Genomic DNA, 12656 nt, shown 5'->3' with positions numbered 1-12656 from the left:
CCAGCTAGTGTCGGGGTTCCTGCTGGCTGGTGGGGCGAAGCGCCCTTTTGGGAGGCTTTTCTAGCCCTCGGCAGGGGTTTGGAGTTGGGGCTCACCGGGGCCAATAACTCCTCACCCCAGCAGGGCGGAGGCTGCTCCTGAGCGAAGGACTCCTGAGCCCCTCATCTGCCGAACGCTCAAAGCCGAGGTCAGTGATTTGGGGGGAAGAGAGGGGACCAGGAAAAAGTGGGTGTGCAGAAAAAAGAGGACTTGGGAGCAAGTGACCTGAAGCCTCCATCCGCAGTCCCGGCAGGGACACGCTCCTTAGGACTGCGTGAGTGTTGGGCAGGGGGTCCCCCAAACTCCTGTGCTGGAAACGGGAGCAAAGCTGCTCCTTGGGTTCCATGTACAATTCAGAAGGATGTGGGGGTGTGTGCCCGTGCAAGAATTTAATGCCCGGGTCCCTTGCGGGGCTGAGTGAGGTTTCGCCCCGTGGAAGATCGAGCGTCGCTGCAGGATGCTTCCACCCCCATGCGGGTCTCTGGACCCGGCTCTGGCCGCGGGAGAGTGGTGCCCGTTACACTCGGGGAGTCCCACGGCTCTTCCTGTGTCCAGTGACCCCGAGAACCCTCTCAGAGAAGACTCGGCGTGCTGAGAACGGGAGGATTTACTCCGCTGCCCTTCCTGGGATAAACGAGGGGCGCTCGGGCGACGCCGGCGGTCCGGGCAAGCCCCTTCCGCGCGGTCGCACGCTCTGCGCCTGCGCCGCCGTTCCCATGGCGACCGCGCTGCAGTCCGAGACGCCACCCCGCGCGCCTCCAAACCCTGCTCCCTGTGGCGCGTCCGGAGGGCCCCCTCTTCTCCTCCCTGGGACTCGCACTGTTTGTCTGTGAGGCTGAATCAGTTTATGAACCTATTTTGGCCTTAGGAGTTCAGCACTGAATCAACAATCAACTAAATCTAAAGAAAAACTTTTCCTTTCCCGCGTTATCATTTTTATTGTATCAATAAAAGGAAGAACGTCATCATTGGGGCAGTAATCGAAATTCCAGCCCTATTATCCCATTAAAGAGGATATAAATGGGAGACTGGCTGGTGGTGCGGTAGTTAAGGGCGCTGGGCTCCCACATGGCCAACCACGGTTCAAATCCTGGACCTGGTGGCTTGCTTTCTCACTCTTCTTTCTCCCTCCCTCTCTGGTCAACATTAAGAATAAATAAATAAAGTAAATAAAGAAGTAATTCTTAATTTTAAACTATGAATACAATAATTTGGAATTAAAAGAATATGAATACAACATTTGCTTTCTTTTTATGAAATAATTATTTTATTTAACTTTTATCTATTTCTTTATTTTAATTTGACCAGAGAAGAACAGAGAGAGAGAGGGAGAAAGAGAGAGTAAGCAAGCTGCCAGGTCTGGGACTTGAACTGCCATCATCTATGTGAGAGTCCAGAACCCTTAACCACCATGCTACCTGCTGGATGGAAACATTTACTTACTTTTTTTAAAAGAATTATTTTTTAAAAAATAATTATTTAATTTTATTCATTCATTCATTCATTTTAATTTGACAGGAGTGAGAGAGAGAGAGAGAAAGCAAGAAAGCAAGTCACCAGGTCTGGGACTTGAACTGTGGTCGATCATGTGGGAGTGTCTAGCGCCTTAACCATCACCCCACCTGCTGGCTCCCTTAAGAATGATTTTATTTAACTTTATTTATTTTAATTTGATGGGGGGGGGGGTTGGGGGGCATGGAGCAAGTGAAAGAGCAAGCCACCAGGTCCGGGGCTGGAACCACTGTGGGCCATGTGGGAGTCCAGTGGCCTTAACCACCACACCATCTGCCAGCCCCAACATTTACCTTCTAATGAATTTTTAAAACATTCAGTGAGGTGATTCCTCTTGAACGTTGGGGAGACAGACGTATACTCCGCTGCCCAGGTGGAGAGCCACATTTGTACAACCCAGCACACTTGTGTCCTCTTAAGGGTATGACAACAACTTGCTCTCTGCACCAAAACCGAGCTAAGCAAAACACCAATAAAGAGAAACAAAGGTATACCCAGAAAAAGGTTGTTTTTCCAGTTGCTCCTGAGCTTTGGTCACTGTTGGGGTTAATATCTTCTGCAGGGAATGTTTCAAGAAACCTTAACACAAACCAGTTTTCTCAAGCCGTCTGTTGGGAGTCATTTTCATTTTTTTAAAATTGTTGTGACAGCCCCATCCTGTGTTTTAAATCCCATTTGTTTACGCGCAGGGTAGCATTTGGCAAAGGTACACATCTAGAAGAGTATGTAGAAGGAACTGTAACTTCTTGTTGCTTATTTTTCTTAGACTGCATCAATATTTGGCAGCATGATTGGTACCTATATATGCTATTAAATAAGCATTCATTAGAATTAACATAACTGCTAATAAAACTTTAAATGGAATTACTCTTCCTGGGAGAGTATGGGGTAAAATACCTTGGATAAAGTAGCGTATTAGTACTTCTTACTCCCCTACTTTGGGATGGTTTGCTTTCAAGAATAGCAAGTTTTTATTAGTGGTAGAAGTTTTTAGATCATGTCTTTCCACTATCAGCAAATAAATAAACATTTTCATTTTCAAATGATTAGCAAATAGTGGACTGCTAGTTATCTTTCCCATTTCACTGGCTATGCATACCTATTCATTGTGCAATCCATCTAGCACAATTTAAAAAACAAGTGCAATTGAATTTTCTTTTCCCATAATTAAAAAAATAGAAAAACTCTTAATTCTCAGGTTCAGATACTGTGTGACCCTATTAGGTGATTTGAAACTGGCTTCAGTTTCCTAGTTCTCAGTGACATGTGTTTCTGCTGCTTCCAGGAGGTAAACTGCAGTTTTAGCAGATCGTGGGCTAATGAGATTGCTTGGGGGAGGCTGGGAAGTGCAACAAGAATACGACAAAGGGAGAGAAGTTTGGTGGCAGAGCCAGGATTTATAGCTGCACCAGAGTCACAGTAAAATCTGTTCAAGTCATTGCTTTTGTTTGATACGTTTTCCCATGCCATCAACTTCAGTTAAATTTATTTTAAAAATGAATCTTCTAAATAATTATAGGGGTAGCATTATAAAAATAGACTCTCATAAAGGTAGTTCCTGTCAGCTGTCATGTAAAATACTGTGAAAATTCTAATTGAAGTGTTTCTATTACATTTTTTCATTTAAGCAACAAATATTTACCAACAACTTCTGTATGGAACACTAGATAAATAAATCCAGATTCCTGCCTTCAATGAGCCAAGAGTTGTAAATTCTGATATATAATCCTAATGTTACTAAAAGTTTTCAGGGTGAGTAACTTGGTAACTCTTAAAACAGACTTCTTGACTCAGAAAAAAAAGAACATAGTTTTGAGCAATTTAGATAAGGGCTTAAATACACAGTGGGAAGCTTTGTGTGCATCTATCTACTTACATTTTTGTAGCATAGACTTAACTCTAAAACTTATAGTCTTGGCAACGGTAGCACTGAGTTTTGGAAGAAACGTAGAAACTGTAATTCTCAGGTTTCTTGGACCAAGATAAGGTGAGTGATTCAGTAGTCCTTTGTTCTGGCTCCGTGTTTCATGACATAACGAACCAGCTACAGTCCTGAGAATTGTGTGAATCTGCATGCTCGAAAGATCATAACTGCTATTTCCCTGAGGGGAAAAAAAAGAAGGGTGTAACATAATATATATTCAGTGATAATCTGACATTATGATTCAAGGATAAAAGGAATACAATAGAGCATTTAAATATTTCAACTCTTGAGCTGGTCATTTCTAGACCTTTTGAGACTCTATCAAAATCCATTACAGCCATGACAGAGGTCTGGCGTAATATTGACCAGGTTGGCAGACATTTCCTCTGGTCATTCCTAGGGCATGGGAGGTTGGGGAGACTGGCCATCTTTCCTTCATCTCCTCATTGGTCTGATGACCATGGCAAGCTCAGAGAAGCTTGCTTTTTGGTTATTGCTCTTTGTCTAGAAAACCAGGCTGGGCTGTGAACTGTGGATTAAGTGGTGCAGAACTCATTACTTCAACAATGCCTCCTCGGCCTGGGAAGCATGTTCTGTCTTCTCACTAGCGGGGGCTTATTCCAGACTGGCTTTGGTCACAAGGAAAATCATTTAGACACAGTTCAGCGGACACTCACTCACATCTCTTTGACACCTGTGACCATTTTTGTTTAAAGAGAAATCCAGTACTGCTGTGCAAGGATGTGCCGAATTATAAGTGCATTTTCAGAAACCTGTGGAAGAGTTTACACAGCTTTGTGTTGTTATCATCAAGGTCTCTTCTGTGCTTCAAAGTGGAACGAGGCAGGCTGGATGCCAACGGGACACGCTAGAGAGCTTTTATAGCTATGTTTAAAGTGTGTTTTTTTTTAATTTTTAACATTTTTTTAACTCTATTTTAAAAATGCTAAACTAAGTGCCTCTGCCTTATTGTGGTCTTTAAGTAACAGAGGAAAAGATGAATCCACCATGTTTATTCTGTAAGTGAGGTAACCTGGACCCAAGGTTGCTAAATGATTTTCTTAAAGTTATGAAGCTGGCAAGTGGCAGAACTGGAATGAAAATGCAGATTTACTGATTTCTAATAATCTTGCTATTTCCATGAAACCAGGGGAGGGAGGCAAATACTCCAGATTTGGTATTTGCAACCAGATGAAATGCCGCAGTTATAAAGTGGTCAAACATCGGCAATTTCATGTGGTTTAACCTAATATCATTGAGTGAAACAGAGTTGGCACCTGCTGATGGATTCGGTTATAAGCATGTGAGTGAGCATCATGAAAACACGTATGCATGTGTAGAAATACAATGGTTCTTTTTCGGTTGCTATCTATTTTAAAAATAATTACTAATTTTATTTTATTTATTATTATTACTTCTTAATTTGACCAGAAAGAGACAGAGGGAGAAAGAAAAGAAAAATGAGAACACAAGCTGCTAAGTCCAGGACTCGAACCGTGGTCAACCATTGTGGGAGTTCAGCACCTTAACCATCACAGTACTTGCTGGTCCCAAGTGGGTATCTAGTTTAGCCTGAAGAATTTAGACGTGGCTAGAATTTAATACAAAGGGTAATAGTTTTTCTGGTTATTTATTGTTCAGTAAATCTCTTAAAGTTTCTGGAAGAAAGGAGGTAAAGTTTAATGTACCCTTAACATATGACTGGGCACTTACTATATGTCTCTACAATGCACAGTAATCAGGAAAGGCAAGAATTATGATCTCATGTTTAAAAAAAAAGGGGGGAATATAACATGATTGAATGTCTGGCATAATATTGACCAGATTGACAAACCCTAAGGCTCAGAGAAGTTAGTCTCTTGCCCAAGAACTAAGCAAGTTTGGAAAAGACATCGAATTTGAACCCAGGTCTGTCTGCCTCCACATTCTATTACATCATTTTGCCACTCAGGAAGGTATGACTAAATTTATGAGAAACACTGAGTGGGGGGCCGGCAGGTGGCATGGCTGAGGGGCTAGACTCCTATAGGGCCGACTGTGGTGGTTTGAGTCCTGGACCTGGACCTGGCAGCTTGCTTTCTCACTTTCACACACTCTCTCTCTTGCTGGTCAAATTAAAAAAAAAAAAAAAAAAGAATAAAATTAAGTAAAGTATTTCTTTAAAAAAGGAAGAACACTGAGTTGCTTTTATCTTCAAATTCTTTATTTGTGCCACGCACACACAGGTAGACATGTTTCTGATCAGCATTTTGGTGAGTGGAGAAGCTGCATTCCCATATGGAGTTTCGGAGGTTAAATTCAAGTCTGGTTCCAGAAAAACAGTCAAGCCTTTGTTGATAAACTGTGTTGGCTATTTGTTTAGAAGTGAGCAATGTTTAGGTTCTGTTCTGCAGAGGCCTTTCCACATCAAAGTGGCCCTCTTATCACTTGAGGATTGCTGTCAAGGTGTGATGGGCCTAAGGACCTTTTACAATTTTAGTGTGTGTTTTCTGGATCTCGAGACTTAGATATTGGTTTTATTTTATATAAACTTTGCCCACTTACTTTTTTGAAATAGTGTTGAGAGACAACGCTAGCATGAGCTAGGTGTTCTCTTCCCATAACAGTTTCAAACGGGGGATCAGCGTCACGGTGGACCATTGCTGCAGTTGGCAAAGTTAAGGTAGAAGCTGAAGTTTTGTGCTCCTCACTCTGCTCGCTGTGGTACTGGGCAACTGCAAGTGGATTGAACTGAGCTAGTTTCACACTGGCAGTGTTTTCGAGCTAGTTTACTCATAAAGAAACTGAGGCTCGGGAATGTCCACACTTACACAGACAATTCGTGGCTGAGTTGGGACTTGAACTTACCTCAGCAGTAGTAGCACATCCGACCCTAAAAGTATACCTTTCTTCTTGACCTTCTTTCCTCCCTACATCTTGATTCCAAGGTAGAAGAAAAGACTGAGGATTTCAAAAAATTGAATGCTGGACTTCAAATTGGAAATTCAGCCTGTTTTAACACAGTATAGGTTCTTGGAGGGTTCTCTGTGTTTTGTTCTTCTTGAATTGTTTTCTAAGGCTTATGCTATAGGCAGCCTCTTTTCTCTGTGACTAATTCTTCCGAATTTAGCAAGAGCCTTATGAACTTGTCCAGCCATTGAGGTGTTCATGCTTTACCTGTTAGGTTACTACTGGAAGGCAGAAGGATCTGGTTTAGTGGGAGTTACTGATTAACTGCTCCAAGCACTCAAGGTTTCTCTTTCACCTGTCTTCACTTCCTTGTTGCTGTTCCACTAGAACCAAACATTTAAATTCAGCTTCCCGCTTCCCTCTTCTCCTCTACTTCAAGTTCGTTGAAGGGGCCTCTGGACTGTGGGACAGATCTCCATGGAGCGTCTATAAAACCTCTGCAAAACTATCTCTGATAGGCACCTGGAAGATTTCAACAGATTTTTCAGGGCTGAGAATTCTGGATCAGAAGTAAGTGAGTCGATGTGCTATATAATTTTATGCAATTTAGCTCCCTAGGCATCCTATTTCTTTTTGCCAAACAGCTTTTTCTTAATTTTGAATGATACAGTAGGTAATAAAAATAGATTTTAAAAAAGATTTTTTTGTAGAAAAGAGTAATGTGTTTATATAATGAAGTTAAGATTATGCACAGACCCTTTGATTTTTATATCAACTTAAATACTTTCGGTTCCATATGCTATTTGTGTGAAAAAGGGAGAGATGAGGGGAGAAAAAAGTCTTTTCTGTGTGCACATAAAATACCATATTGCAGACTGGCAAGTGGCGTGGTGGTTAAAGTTGCTGGATTCCCACATGGCTGACTGGTTCAAGACCCAGTCCTGGCAAATTACTTTCTCTCTCTCTCTCTGGTCAAATTAAGAAAAAAAAAATAACAAAATAAAATAAAATAAATTAAAAAATACGATATCTCTAGAAGGATACACAAGAGGTAAACAGTTCATTGTATAGACTTTTCATTTGAAAACTGTTCATAAATAAAACTAAAGTTGAAAAAGAGAATACTTGGGTTTAAATAATACCAGGATACATAAGTAACAGTCTTTTAGTTCTGAAGTGGTATAAGTTGGAGACCGTGAAGCAAATTTAAAAAAGAGAAAAGCAATTCTCTTTCTTACACTTTTTGTAAATCTCATCAAAGCTTACATTTAGTCATGTTTTAAAACCAGCATTCTTTGAGCTCTTCTGGCTTTAGCTAATAGGGCTGGAGAGGATTTTGCAATTTTTCATAGTTTTTTTCCTTCTCTTTAAACATTTCTATTGGCTGCAGACAGCCTTACTGGACCAATGGGAATCAGACTCACTCAACTCCTGAACACTAAGCCTGTCTTATGCTGGGAGCACGTTTATGTCATGAAGGCTGGAGAGGGAATCCCCTTCCCTCCCAACTGTTTTGTTCTCCCTAGAAAAATCATTGTAGTGTGATTTATTTCTGTATTTTACTGAGCAGTGTCTGACTGTGAATGTCAGAGCAATCTTTTCTTCTCAAATAGAAAAAAAAGTTTGTATACAAATGTTTTATTCTAAACCACAGCTTTTTTGTTGTAAGTTGGTTGTGAATTGAAGTATTTTTCTGTTTACGAAGTAAACCATTAAAATACAGCCCTGGAAGAGAGTGAACACAAACTGTGTACCAACTTCTTTTTCATTTGTCAAAAGAGAGAAATGTGAGAACTATTATTGAGAGTCCAAGTTTCAGTCAAAAGTAAAATCTCAAGTCAGGACCAGTTCTCAGCACATTGTTGAAAGGTACTCTGCTTGAATTTGGTGGAGTAAATGGAAAGTATGTATTTTCTCATGGAATTATTCTTAATGCTATGTGTTAATTTTTGTACTTTGGGAAAGAATAACTGAATAGATCATACATTCTCATGGTTACAAATTTTAAAAGCTTAAAAGGGCATTTAGTGAAGATTCTCTCACCTCTGTCCCTCTGACATTGAGTCTTTTTTTTTTTTTAAAATTTAATTCAATTTGTTATTATTATTTTTTCATTTGACTAGAGAGAGAGAGAAAGAGAAAGTGAGAGAGGAAGCTGTCAGGTCTGGGACTCAAACCATGGTCAGTCATGTGGGAGTCCAGTACCTTAACCACCATGCCACCTACTGGCATCCCATTTAGTCTTTTTTAAGAACCATTTAATTTAATTTAATTTATTATTATTATTTTTTTATAATGTGACCATAAAGAGAGAGAAAGAGAGAGAAAGTAAGAAAGTAAGCTGCCAGGTCTGGCACTTGAACTGCAGTCAGCCTGTGGGAGTCCAGCTCCTCAATTACCAGGCCACCCACTGGCCCCATGACATTTAGTCTTTAAAATTTTTCAAAGATGTCATGTATCTTTGTATCTATATCTCTATGCAAATATGTACAGAGATAGCAAGTGGTATACTGCTTAGGGTGCCTGGATCCCAAATCCAAATCCAAATCCAACAGCATGGTTTGAGTACCAGAGCCAGTGACTTGAAAAAACACACTCTGTGTGTGTGTGTGTGTGTGTGTGCGTGTGTGTGTGTGTGCATGGGCACATGCACACATTTCCAAAATCCCAAGAAGAGAAATGAAGAAGGAGCATACTCCATGGGGGGTGCTTTCTGACTTTCTCTCTCTCCAGTGAATACATGTGCTCCTTAGCACATCATAGATGAATGAATGAATGTAGTGGATTGAAAAAAATATGTATATAGGAACCAGCAGATGGCATAATGGTTATATTGCTCATTTCCCATGTAGTCAAATGTGGTTGGAGTCCCAGATCCGGTCGCTTAAAACTCATGCTAGGCATGTGTGCATGTGTGCTAAAATCCCGAGGGAAGAATGGAGGAGAACGGATTGAGGCATGGCTGTTCCCCTTGGGGTGGGATGACTTCTCACTTTCTGTCTCTGTCTCTCTAGCAAGTGCCTGTGCCCTATAGCAAAACTCTGTCTTAAAAAAAATACATATGTGTGCTTTATGCTGTTTCCCTTCTCTCTCTCTCTCTCTCTTTTTTGTTTTTGTTTTTGTTTTTTGAAATTGCCAGAGAGCACACATGCTCACCAAAGACAGAGGACGAGGGAGAAAGCACTACCCTTTTGCCATGGGGCTTGGTCATACTGAAATCCCTTCTTCATTTCTCCATCCCAGTGAGATTTTGCAGCATTAATGCACAGGTGCCCAAAGTGTCCCTTAAGTCACCAAGTCTGAGATTTGGACTGCATTGTTGACTGTGTGGGATCTTCTTTAAGAGCATGGGGCTGGCTCAGTGTGTGTGTGTGTGTGTGTGTGTGTGTGTGTGTGTGTACCAGAGGCACATATGCTCACCCGAGAGAGAGGGAGCTAGTAAGAGAGGAAGAACTCCCAGATGGGATGTGGTCATGCTGCAGTCCTGTTTCCCTCCATTCTTCCTTGTCATGAGTTTGGGCATGCACACACACATGCCACGCATGGTTTTCAAGCCACTGGAAGCAGGATTTAAACTGTGGTCAGCCCTAAAGGGTGTGGCTCCCTTAACCACTACATTATGGGGCCAACACCTTCTTTGAAAAATCGAATGGTAGCACATCATCTATAGGATTTTGCATTTTCCTTTTTTTGGGGATAACAATATATTTGTGTATAATTTCATATCAACATAATGGAGCTTTATTGTTTATTTAAAAATTTTGTTTTAAAATGGACAAGTAAAAAATGTATATATGGGGCCAGCAGGTGGTGTGGTGGTCTGGTGGTTAAGGTGTTGGACTCCCACATGTATGACTGTGGTTCAAGTCCTGGACCCATTAGCTTGAAACTCACATGGGGTGCCTGTGTGTGCATGCCCAAAATCCTGAGAGGGGAATGAAGGAGAAGGAATTGTGGTATGGCCATGTTCCCCAGGGGGTGATTTCCTCACATTCCCTTTCTCTGTTTCTCTCTGGCAAGTGCACTTGCCCTATGCCTTATCGCAAAAATCTAAAATAAAATAAAACAAAAACAAAACTGTATATATTTACCATGTACAATATCTTTTAAAATACGTATACATTTATGGAATGACTAAATGGAGCTAGTTAACCTTTGTATATAACTTCACATGCCCTTTTCTTGTGATGAGGACACTTAAAATCTACTCTGTTATCAGTTTGCTTATTTTTAAAGAGAGATTTTTACTATAGTGCATGTGCTATCGCCAGAGACAGAAAGTGAGAAATCAACCCCCACCAGAGGAGATGGCCACGCCACAATCCCTTCTCCTCCATTCTCCTCTCAGAATCTTGGGCACACACACATGCCTGGTGTGAGTTTAATTCGCCAGGTCTGAGACTCGAACTATGGTCAACTATGTGAGAGTTTTCAACCCTGGATTTAGTGGGCGAGTGTTTCTCTTGTACATGGCCTTCCTGGAATACATGGCAGATTGGGAGTATCTGCTGATGCCCTTTTTCTGACTGCCTTGGTTTTGGCTGCAATGGGGCTTCGCCTTTGTGCACCTTTTAACCTTGCGGGTCACCCTGTTTAACCTTGCCACTGGCATCAGCCTCCTTGGCTTCAGGTTTCTTCTCCTTAGTATCCTGCTTCACAGCTGTTTCACTTGCCATCTTGGATGGTAGGAAAGACCCCATTTTTTTTAAAAAGAGATTTTTTTCTGTAGGATGTGTGCATTCGCTGCCATCTTGGATAGTAGGAAAGACCCCATTTTTTTTTAAGAGAGATTTTTTTCTGTAGGATGTGTGCATTCGCTAGAGAGACAGAGACAAAGAGACAGAAAATGAGAAATCACCCCCCAAGGGGGATGGCCATGCCACAGTCCCTTCTCTTTCATTCTCCTCCTGAGATTTTGGGCACACACGCACATGTGCCTGGCGTGAGTTTTAAGCTGCCAGGTCTAGGAATCGAATTGCAGTGGACTACACAGGAGTTCAGCGATGTAACCATTATGTCATCTGCTGGTACTCCTCTCCCATTTTTTTTCTCTTTTTAATGCTATTTTGAGCGTGAGAATTCTTGTGACCAAATCAGGTTTAATACTTTATTTCCTTCTCTATTTTTTTGAGGATCTTTACATTTCCTTCTTATAATTTCTGATATTTTAATACTATTTTAAGCTGATATTGGGTTAACAAATGTCTCTGCTGGCTTTAAAGAAACTAATTTTATTTCTTTTTTAAAAAAGAATTATTTATTTATTTATTTATTTATTTTAATTGACCAGACACATGCACACACACACACACACACACACACAGAGAGAGAGAGAGAGAGAGAGAGAGAGAGAGAAAGTGAGAAAGCAAGCCACCAGGTCCAGGACTCAAACCGTAGTCAGCCATGTGGGCGTATTCAACACCTTAATCACCATGCCACCTGCTGGTCCCTAATTTTAATTCTTAACTTACTATTGTCTTAAGTTAAAATATTTGCGACAATGATTTTTATTATTACTATTATCCTACAGAGAGATCTATCTCAGGACTTTCATTCTGAATAAAGTATGTTTAAGCATTCCTTTTTTTTTTTTTTAAATGCCAGAGGGCAGTGTAAGGAAGAGAAAGAGAGAGACAAACAGAGAGAAGAAGGGAGTGAGAGAAGAGGCCTTTAATAGGGTCCGACCATGCCACAATCTTTTTTTCTCCAATTCTCTGGTCCATTAGGATTATGGACAGCATATGGATGGGGCATATAATTCACAAATTTATTTTAGACAAGTATAGTCTTTTATACCTCTAGGCTCTTGACCTTCTATTTTGGGGCAGAGAAAGGGGAGCTGTTTCTCCCACTTACCCTGCTATGCAGTTGGGAAGGAGGAGAGGCGATGTTCGGAGGCTTAGTTGCCTAGTGCAAGGCAGATCTCATGTTGGAGCTACACACCTCTCATTCCTGGGTAGAAGGCTAGGGAAAGCAGACAGGAGGAGAATCCATAGGTTCTCTGGGATAAACTCCCTTCCTTCACCAGTGGGGAAATGGACAGAAAACTGGGGAAACTGGGAGATCTGCCCTTTTGTGGGGGATGCCCTTCCTGAGACTGAATTTTGGGTACCCTTATGTATTGGGGGCAGAGCTATTTTAAAAAAATGTACACATTTAGGGCAGAACTATATATATTTATATATATATTTTTTGAGAGGTTTTCGCTATAGGGCGCGTGAACTCACCAGAAAGACAAAGAGAGACAGAGAGACAGAAAGTGAGAAATAACCCGCAGGGGATATGGCCATGC

The 12656-nt window shown here is 41.1% G+C and overlaps 1 protein-coding gene across 1 annotated transcript in view; it reads left to right on the top strand.

Moving 5' to 3' along the window:
• Nucleotides 1-17: 17 nt before the first annotated feature.
• Nucleotides 18-12656, top strand: part of PLCH1 (phospholipase C eta 1) — a 236993-nt gene continuing 224354 nt past the window's right edge. Inside the window, exon 1 of the mRNA XM_027772378.1 lies at nucleotides 18-187. The gene's annotated coding sequence lies outside the window, so the exon portion shown is untranslated. The remainder of the gene's footprint in view (nucleotides 188-12656) is intronic.

This window comes from Tupaia chinensis, unplaced genomic scaffold (genome assembly GCF_000334495.1).
Source record: "Tupaia chinensis unplaced genomic scaffold, TupChi_1.0 Scaffold000272_1, whole genome shotgun sequence".
Taxonomy (NCBI): Eukaryota; Metazoa; Chordata; class Mammalia; order Scandentia; family Tupaiidae; genus Tupaia; species Tupaia belangeri.
This window is presented reverse-complemented; position numbering and strand designations above follow the sequence as displayed.